Source organism: Manis pentadactyla, chromosome 2, assembly GCF_030020395.1.
Source record: "Manis pentadactyla isolate mManPen7 chromosome 2, mManPen7.hap1, whole genome shotgun sequence".
Taxonomy (NCBI): Eukaryota; Metazoa; Chordata; class Mammalia; order Pholidota; family Manidae; genus Manis; species Manis pentadactyla.
In genome coordinates, this window is record NC_080020.1 from 96,193,444 (window position 1) to 96,202,517 (window position 9,074).

Sequence of the window (9,074 nt, forward strand, 5' to 3'; positions counted from 1 at the left end):
GTGCCTCTTCTTCCTCCCCACCGGCACCTGTGTGCAAACCCACTGCTCACGCCTTTGCTCCAGACCAGTGGAAGGGCAGCACTGCCTATGGCAACTCCACCACTTAATGCAGAGGCTGCTACCTGCGTGCAGCTCACTGGCCCTAACAGCGGAGGCAGGCACTGTGGCCCGGAAGAAGAAAAGAGCTTGCTCTTTAAGGTAGGCACTAGCACTGCCCACCTGTGACCACTGCCATTGCTCCAGGTGCTGGGCAGCTCCGAAGAGCAGAGCTTCTGTACACTAGAGGGTGCTGCCTATACAAACCTAATATTTCTCACTATCCAAAAGGATTATGAAAAGGCAAAAGAACCTTCTTCTATCCAAAATCCTTCAAACACCAGAAACAGGGTTAAGTGAGACTGAAATCACCAATCTTCATGGAAAGGAATTTGAAAAAGTCATAAGCATGGTAACAGAGCTACAGAAAAATATTCAAGAGCTAAGGGGCAAATTCAGGAGCGAGATAGACACCTTAAAAAATACAGTAGCTGAAATGAAACATACAATGGAGGGATTTAAAAGCAAATTAGATTAGGTAGAGGAGACAGTAAATCAAATAGAAATTAGAGAACAGGAATGCAAAGAAGTTGAGGCAGAGAGAGAAAAAAGGATCTCTAAGAATGGAATAATAATAAGACAACACTGTGACCAATCCAAATGGAACAGTATTTGCTTTATAGGGGTCCCAGAAGAAGAAGAGAGAGAAAAAGGGATAGAAAGTATCTTTGAAGAAACAATTGCTGAAAACTTCCCCAACCTGGGGAAGGAAATAGTTTCTCAGGCCATGGAAGTCCACAGATCTCCCAATACAAGGGACCCAAGGAAGACAATGCCAAGACATATAATAATTAAAATGGCAAAGATCAAAGAAAAGGACAGAGTATTAAAAGCAGCCAGAGAGAGAGAAAAAAGATCACCTACGAAGGAAAACCCATCAGGCTGTCATCAAACTTCTCAGCAGAAACCTTACAGGCCAGAAGGGAGTGGCATGATATATTTAATGCAATGCAGCATAAAGGCCTCGAACCAAGAATACTCTACCCAGCAAGATTATCATTTAAATTTGAAGGAGAAATTAAACAATTCCCAGATAAGCAAAAGTTGAGGGAATTTACCTCCTAAAAACCATTTTCACAGTGTATTTTAAAGGGACTGCTCTAGAAGGAAGTGTGCCTAAGGCTAAATAGCTATCAAAGTGAAAATGAAAGCAAAACAAAGGAAGTTGGCAAATGAAATACTAACTAAATGCAAAATTAAATCAGCTACCCACAAAGTCAGTCAAGGAATATGCAAATAATACAGAATATGACACCTAACATATAAAGAGTGGAGGAGGAGAAAAAGAAGGGAGAAAGAAAAGAATCTTCAGATTGTGCTCATAATAGCATAATAGAGATAAGTTAGACTGTTAGACAGTAAAGAAGCTTCCCTTGAACCTTTGGTAACCACAGATCCAAAGCCTACAATGGCAATAAGTACATATCTGTCAATAATCACCCTAAATGTAAATGGTCTGAATACACTAATCAAAAGACATAGAGTCACTGAATGAATAAAAAAGAAAAACCCATCTACATGCTGCCTACCAAAGACTCACTTCAAACCCAAAGATATACACAGACTGAAAGTGAAGGGATGGGAAAAGACATTTCATGCAACTAATAGAGAGAAAAAAGCAGGAGTTGCAATACTTGTATCAGACAAAATAGACTTCAAAACAAAGAAAGTCACAAGAGACAAAGAAGGACATTATATAATGATAGAGGGGTCAGGTCATTCCAAAAGAGGATGTAAACATTATAAATATCTATGCACCCAACACTGGAACACCCAAATATGTGCAAAAAATACTAACAGATTTAAGGGGGAAATAGAGTGCAATGCATTCATTTTAGGAGACTTCAACACACCACTCACTCCAAAGGACAGATCAATCAGACAGAAAGTAAGTAAGGAGACAGAGGCACTGAGCAATACATTAGAACAGATAGACCTAATAGACATTTACAGAACACTCCACCCAAAAGTAACCTGATACACATTCTTCTCAAGTGTGCATGGAATATTTTCCAGAATAGATAACATACTAGGCCACAAAAAGAGCCTCAGCAAATTAAAAAAAGATTGAAATTGTACCAACAAACTTCTCAGGTCACAAAGGTATGAAACTAGAAATAAATTGTTCAAAGAAAACAAAAAGACTCACAAGCACATGAAGGCTTAATAACATGCTCCTAAATAATCAATGGATCAATGACCAATTTAAAACAGAGATCAAGCAATATGTGGAGAGAAATGAAAACAACAGCTCAATGCCCCAACTTCTGTGGGACCCAGCAAAGGCAGTTCTAAGAGGAAAATATGTAACAATAAAGGTCTATTTAAAGAAGGAAGAACAATCCCAAATGAACATTCTAAATTCACAATTAATGAAACTGAATAAAGAAGAATAAATGAGGCCCAAAGTCAGTAGAAGGAGGGACAGGACATTATAAAGATCAGAGAAGAAATAAAATTGAGAAGAATAAAATAATAGAAAATATTAATGAAAGCAGGAGCTGGTTCTTTGAGAAAATAAACAAAATAGTTAAATCCATAGTCAGACGTATCAAGAAATAGAGTCTACACTCATAAACAGAATCAGAAATGAGAAAGTAAAAATCACTACAGACACCATGAAATACAAAGATTTATTAGAAAATACTACAAAAACTTATATGCTAACAAATTGGATAACCTACAAGAAATGGACAACTTTCTAGAAAAATACAACATTCCAAGACTGACCCAGGAAGAAACATAAATTCTGAACAGACCAATTACCAGCAGTGAAATGGAATTGGTAATCAAAAAACTACCTGAGAACAAAACCCCTGGACCAGATGGCTTCACCACTGAATTGTATCAGACATTTAGAGAAGACCTAATACCAATTCTCCTTAAAGTTTTACAAAAAGTAGAAGAGGACAGAATACTTCCAAACTCATTCTATGAAGCCAGCATCACTCTAACACCAAAGCCAGGCAAAGACACCACAAAAAAGAAAATTACAGACCAATATCCCTGATGAACATAGATGCAAAAATACTCAACAAAATATTAGCAAACCAAATTCAAAAATACATCAAAAAGATCATCATCATGACCAAGTGGGATTCATTCCAGGGATGCAAGGATGGTATAATATTTTGAAAATCCATCAACATCATCCACTACTTCAATGAAAAGGACAAAAATCACATGCTCATCTCCATAGATGCTGAAAAAGCATTCTACAAAATTCAATACCCATTCATGATAAAAACTCTCAATAAAATGGGTATAGAGGGCAAGTACTTCAACATTATAAAGGCCATATATGACAAACCCGCAGACGACACCATACTTAAAAGCAAAAAGCTGAAAGCTTTTCCACTGAAATCAGGAACAAGACAAGGATGCCCACTCTCCCCACTTTTATTCAACATAGTACTGGAAGTCCTAGCCATGGCGATCAAAGAACACAAAGAAATAAAAGGCATCCAGATTGGTAAGAAAGATGTTAAACTGTCACTGTTTGCAGTTGACAAAAAAATTGTACATAAAAAGCCCTAAAGAATCCACTACAAAACTACTAGAACTAATATCTGAATTCAGCAAAATTGTAGGATACAAAATTAATACATAGAAATCTGTTGCATTCCTATATTCTAATGATGAACTAGCAGAAAGAGAAATCAGGAAAACAATTCCATTCCCAGTTGCCTCAAAAAGAATAAAAATACCTAGGAATAAACCTAACAAAGAAAGTGAAAGGCCTATATCCTGAAAACTACAAGACACTCTTGAGAGAAATTAAAGAAGATACCAACAAATGGAAATACATTCTGTGCTCATGGATAGGAAGAATTAATATTGTCAAAATGGCCATCCTGCCTAAAGCAATCTACAGATTCAATGCAATCCCTATCAAAATACCAATGGCATTCTTCAATGAACTAGAATAAATAATTCTAAAATTGATATGGACCCATTAAACACCCAAATAGCCAAAAAAATCCTGAGAAGAAAGAGTAAAGCAGGTGGGATTATGCTCCCCAACATCAAGCTCTACTACAAAGAACAGAGCCATAGGTCAATGGAATAGAATAGAGAACCCAGATATAAACACATATATGGCCAATTAATATATGTTAAAGGAGCCATGGACATACAATGGGGAAATGACCTCTTCAACAACTGGTGTTGGCATAACTGGACAGCTACATTTAAGAGAATGAAACTGGATTAATGTCTAACTCCATACACAAAAGTAAATTTGAAATGGATCAAAGACCTGAATGTAAGTCATCAAACCATAAAACTCTTAGAAGAAAACATAGACAAAACTCTCGAATATAAACATGAGCAACTTTTTACCGAACACATCTCCTCGGACAATGGAAACAAAAGCAAAAATGAAACAAGTGGGACTACATCAAACTAAAAAGCTTCTGTACAGTAAAGGATACCATCAGCAGAACAAAAAGGCATCCTACAGTATGGGAGAATATATTCATAAATGACATATCTGATAAGGGGTTGACATCCAAAATATGTTAAGAGCTCACACGCATCAACACCCAAAAAGCAAATGACCTAGTAAAAAAATGGGCAGAGGATCTGAACAGGCACTTCTCCAAGAAGAAATTCAGATGGCCAACAAGGACATGAAAAGTTGCTCCATATCGCTAATCATCAGAGAAATGCAAATTAAAACCACAATGAGATATCACATCACACCAATTAGGATGGCCACCATCCAAAAGACAAACAACAACAAATGTTGGTGAGGATGTGGAGAAAGGGGATCCCTCCTGCACTGCTGGTAGGAATGTAAATTAGTTCAACCATTATGGAAAGCAGTATGGAGGTTACTCAAAAAACTAAAAATAGAAATACCATTTGACCCAGGAATTCCACTCTTGGGAATTTACCCTAAGAATGCAGTATCCCAGTTTGAAAAAGACCTATGTACCCCTATGTTTATCGCAGCACTATTTATAATAGCTAAAATATGGAAGCAACCTAAGTGTCCATCAGTAGATGAATGGATAAAGAAGATGTGGTACATATACACAATAGAATTTTATTCAGCCATAAGAAAAAAACAAATCCTTCCATTTACAACAGCATTGATGGAGCTTGAGGGTATTATGCTCAGTGAAATAAACCAGGCAGAGAAAGACAAGTACCAAATGATTTCACTTATCTGTGGAGGATAAGAACAAAGCAAAAACTGAAGGAACAAAACAGCAGCAGACTCACAGAACCCAAGAATGGACTAGTGCTTACCAAAAGGAAACGGACTGGGGAGGGTGGGTGGGAAGGGGATTAAAGGGTATTATAACTAGTGCACATAATATAGGGAGGCAGTGGCAGGTGCAAGGAAGTAAAAGCACAGAGAAGACAAGTAGTGACTCTGTAGCATCTTACTACACTGATGGACAGTGACTGTAACAGGGTATGTGGTGGGGACTTGATAATAGGGGGGAATGTAGTAACAACAATGTTTCTCATGTGAAACCTGAGCATAAGGTTGTATATCAATGATACCTTAATAAAAAAATATACAAAGGTGTTCATGAATTAAAAGGAAGTTTTATTAAAAGGACAGTGAAAAACAGATTAGATTTGAGTTATTGTTTATTTTGTGAAGAAGATCATAAACTGCTTCTACTGTTAGTATTTGAGAAGTGAGAATAAAATTTTCAGCTAGAGGTACTTTAACATAGTAGTGTAGAGGGGAAAAGTATCAAGCATTTCAGAGGAAAGAAGTTTGTATACTTTGAAATGGTATTGAATGTTAATAATGCACTGAATTAAAAGAAGTGAGCATTGTATACTGCAAACTATTTTCTTTTCTCTCCTTTCATGTTGGGAAAGCTATAAGTTCAATGCCTTCCTAAGCATGGAAAGTGCTTCGGCCATTGCCAGTAGTCACACTTGTGTCCGTAACAGGGAGAAAGAGCATGCCTTTGTCAAGTGTGTTTTCGGTCCTTCACTGAAGAGTGTGCTTCGGAGAGTGCCTTGTTTCTTTCAAAGGCACAGTCATTCTCAGGTTTTTTGCGTGGAGCATATATGGGCTGAGTGCCAAGGCTGAAATGTTGGAGGAAAGGACTTTTCCTATCATAGAATAAGGAAGGAAAGAACCCATTAAGAGATGCCAAGGGTCTCTTGGCACAATATTAAATTTAATTGCTCCCACTGTGAGAAGGGTACACTTGTACATTTCAGAGATGATTCTTACTACAAGCAAAGTGAGTGTTCATTTTCATTTATGTTATTTCCAAAATTGCATTTATATTAAGCATCCATGGTATGGAGAGCATTGGATTTACAGCACATGGAAGAATCTGAGAGATGGTTCGTGACTGTCAAACTTTAATATTCATTATATGATATGCATAAAATATACATATTCAATTATGTTGAGATTGAGTATGTGTAGAGAATAGCATAATTACACTGCCAACAAGCTATTGTGAATCCTAATTATATTATACTTCAAATAATGTTTGGTAGACTGGTAACTCCCACAAAGTCTAATTCTAAAATTATTTTCATAATGAATAAATGACTTTGATCTTTAAGTGATATGGTAATGTAAAAAGGTACAGGAAAAATATGTGTCTGTTGCTCTGAAATTCTCTTGACTTCTCAAAACCATTCAGCATCACAGGAGAATAGTAATTGAAGGAAGACAAAAAGTGAATTTGGATTTAGTGTGATTTATGACTCTGATTTCTGTGGAATAATAATGGTACATGTTTTTAAATGCTATGGTAATAGAGCTGTGTTTTGCTGGAAGTGGCAGAAAGGCAAAATTGCAGGCAAGCACAGAGGACAGAAACCACTGAAGATAACCAGAGGTTTGTAATAGAAAAAGGGTCCCAGCCTTACTGTGGTCTGCTGACTCATCAATGACAACAGCTTGCCTTGATTTCTGCTAGGACCACTCCTGGGGACCTTAATCACAGAAGCAGCAGCAATAGGAGGTCCTAGCTGGAGGCAGATCTTCAAAAGGAACCACTGGGCATTCTCCCTGCTATGGGAAAGACCTGCACAACATCTAATTCTATGCCAGGTAAAGAGACCAAATTAATTCTAATACTGGATCTTCAGCCAGATCCATTTTTTAAGTGGTGCGCACACACACCATTCCCGGCAACTTTATCAGGTCACATCCCTTATCTTTCGAAGCCCCAACACAAGGTTCATCGTCAACAAGCTCTAAGAATCAGCCAGGCACCCACCAAGCTCCATTTGTCAAAGAGGACTGGGCAAGTGGAAGTGAAGAGGAAAGCTCGGGGCAGTGGGAGGGGGAGTGGTGGGAGGAAGGCGGGGGCACCGGGAGGGGAAGGATCAGGAGGACAGGTCTGACTTCTGACTGGCTGGAGTGCTGGGCACAGTCACAGCTCCAGAGCGCCAGTAGGAGCTGTCCAACTTTTCAGCAGCTACGGGATCAGAACTCTGGGGCGCTAGACCGAAGCGGCGGCTACCCCCTGGCACTGCTGCTTTTTCCCCGGCTCGCGCTGCTAACAATTCCTGCTCTCACCGCTCAACCGGCGCCCAAAGGGAGGAAGGAGGGACCCACCGCTGGCGAAACCCCGCATCGCGCTTCCTAGTCTTGGCGAACTGGGAGCCCAAGAGCGCGTCTCTGCCACAAACACTGTGTAGGAAGCTCTGTTGCGTCGTGTGACCCCTCCCGCTGGCAGAGCCCCCTTTCGGTCGCCTCGAGCCTCTGTGGCTTCAAGTGGGAAGCTGAGCCCAGCCTCTGCTCGGCTCCAGAAGCGGCGGCGGCGGCTGCATCGGGGAGGCGCTCCAGCCAGCGCCGTGAAGCCGGCTGGGCAGCAGGGCGCGGAGCCGCCTGCCAGGATGGAGGCAGAGGGCGGCAGCGTGCCGGCCGGGGCGGGCAGCGGCGAGGGCGGCGACGGCACCGGAGGGGCCACGCTCAAAGCCCCTAAGCACCTCTGGAGGCACGAGCAGCACCACGAGTACCCGCTCCGGCAGCCTCAGGTCTGCCTCCTGCACCCCCATCACCACCTGCCCCCGCCGCCGCCGCCCTCGCCCCAGCCCCAGCCCCAGCCTCAGCCTCAGTGCCCGCTGCAGCCCCCGCCGCCGCCCCCTCTGCCGCCGCCCCCGCCGCCGCCCGGGGCTTCTCGTGGCCGCTACACCTCGAGCGGGGCCACCGGCCGCGTCCGGCACCGCGGCTACTCGGACACAGAGCGCTACCTGTACTGCCGCGCCATGGACCGCACCTCCTACGCCGTGGAGACCGGCCACCGGCCGGGCCTGAAGAAATCCAGGATGTCCTGGCCCTCGTCGTTCCAGGGACTCAGGCGGTGAGTGCAGAGCGCCCCTCCCCTATGCAGGCAAGGGGTCACCTCCCCAGATCTCAGACTCGCCTTGTTGGTCTATGTATCTCCAGCAATCCTGGACCCAGGGCTAAATTCTATTCTGGGATTTGGGAGAGGGTGAGCAGGGGCGTGTCTGCCTTTGCTTCAGAGGCTAGGATTTGGATGTGTATCAGAGACCTGACAGTAAGGCAGAAATGTTAACTGAGTGTGTGTGTGTGTGTGTGTACTTACACGTGTGTGTGTGTGTGTGTGTGAGAGAGAGAGAGAGAGAGAGAGAGAGAGAGAGAGCGCTTTTAATTCACCACCCACCACCCCTCTTCCCACCCACTGCCATCCCACCCTGGCAAGTGGGACTAAACGGGGTGAATTCAGTTTCCTCTGGGTGGAGGAGTAGGAAGAGTGAAGGAAGAGGGGTGGGGGTCTGAAATAGGGTAACATCCAATAAATTTGCCCATTCTCCCAGAGTGAAGGGGCTGGCAGGGCAGATCTGATTGAGGGGTGAAAAGGGGAATGGGTGAGTCAGTTTGGGGCCAGGATTGCAGCTAAAAGCCTTAACAACTGGACTTTCCCTTTATCAAGTCAGGAAGTAAATTGAACAGCAAAAGGGGAACAAACACGTGGGTGACTTGGAGAGTTTGGAGCAAAATGTTCAGCAAT